The sequence below is a fragment of the Sinocyclocheilus rhinocerous genome, unplaced genomic scaffold, assembly GCF_001515625.1.
Source record: "Sinocyclocheilus rhinocerous isolate Xijiao unplaced genomic scaffold, SAMN03320098_v1.1 scaffold2091, whole genome shotgun sequence".
In the NCBI taxonomy this organism is placed as follows: domain Eukaryota; kingdom Metazoa; phylum Chordata; class Actinopteri; order Cypriniformes; family Cyprinidae; genus Sinocyclocheilus; species Sinocyclocheilus rhinocerous.
The window spans coordinates 235138-236814 of NW_015632714.1; positions in this window are offsets into that span (position 1 = coordinate 235138).

Genomic DNA, 1677 nt, shown 5'->3' on the forward strand with positions numbered 1-1677 from the left:
GGAAATTTACAAAATATCTTCATGGAACATGATTTTTACTTAATATCCTAAAGATTTTTGGCATAAAAGAAAAATGGATATTTTTGACCCATACAATGTTTTTTTGGCTATTGCTACAAATATACCTGTGCTACTTATGACTGGTTTTGTGGTCCAGGGTCACATATAATAAATGTACATTTTGCATGTTCAGAAGACGTGAGCTGCCCTGTTGTGCGAAAATCTAAACAGGTTTGTGTAAGTAAATTGCTCCGTGCGAATAATGAGAAGTAATGGGAACCTGGTATTTCTATGTTCTTTTTCATGTGTCTAGTAGACATGTCTAGTCTTCATGCTCTATGTTGACTATGGTTTCACTAATAAGAAGCATAAAGCATCCATATTTGTCCATCCCCATGTTGATCAGAGTATTAAAAACTTGAAAAGTATTAATTTAAGGTACATTTAGAACAGATAAAAATGTGGGATTAAGTTGCGATTAATCATGAGTTAACTCATGACAATCATGCGATTAATCGCAATTAAATATTTTAATCGATTGACAGCCCTAATATATAATATTAGATATTTTATATACTGTATCTACTTTATTTTGTGTGTGTGTGTGTGTGTAGGTGCATTAATATTTTTGTTAGATTTTTCTTTCAGAATTTTCTAAGCCTAAATGTCTAAACACTCCTGTCTCTGCCACTGTAATCCTTCATGCACAACAGAACATTTCCCTACAGCCTCTCTGTTACAGACCACCTCAGGAGAAGATGTGCGTGACTTCACCAAGGTGCTGAAAAACAAGTTCCGCTCAAAGAAGTACTTCACCAAACACCCTCGGCTCGGCTACCTGCCCGTGCAGACCATCCTGGAGGAAGAGCATTCAGAGACGTGAGTTTTATTCAAGAAGCATCTTTCCAGATGAGACCTCTCTAATTCTTGACTAAAAAGTGCAAGAATAAACTACTTCCTACTTTTACATCCTGACTACAGGATGCCATTTCTCTATTGTAGCAATGACGTCTTGTCATTGCTCAGCCTCATGGGAAACATGCTTCTCTGTTTCTGTTTTGCTAAGGAGTTGATGAATTACTAAAGGTCTATTCATGTGTAATTCGAATGCTGGAACAGATAAGAGGCCGTTCATCGATGTGATTCCAAAGCTGCGCTATAACATCGACACGCAAATGCTGCTTCCCTCTCGTGGATGTGAATTTAATTACAAAAGCAATCAGGTGTCTGTTTAGTGAGATCGAGGGGGAAATGAAGAGACAGGACATTTATCATGTTCACGGCAGTCATTAATATTGAAATAAAGCAGCTGTTCTCGCTGGATGTTGTAATGTCAGAGCACAGACAATAGTAGTTTTGTGTTGAATGTCTTTATTACGTGTCCTGCTTGTGGCTGTTTTGTCAACTACAGCTGCTTTTGTCCTTTGAAAACTCAAAATAAACTCTTTTTGCTTTAATTAATTTTTTGCTACTTCTAAGCTTATTTTTATATTTTGCAATATTTCTTTTTATTGTCCCAGACCCAGATGCTTAATGTTAAACTATATTATATATTTAAAAAATTACATTTTTTTAACAATGATCTAAACAGAGTGAAATAATCATTAACTAATATTTCTTGGATGATCATTTATTTTAATTTTATTTTGCACAAATTACGTCCCTCAGTTATGGTGA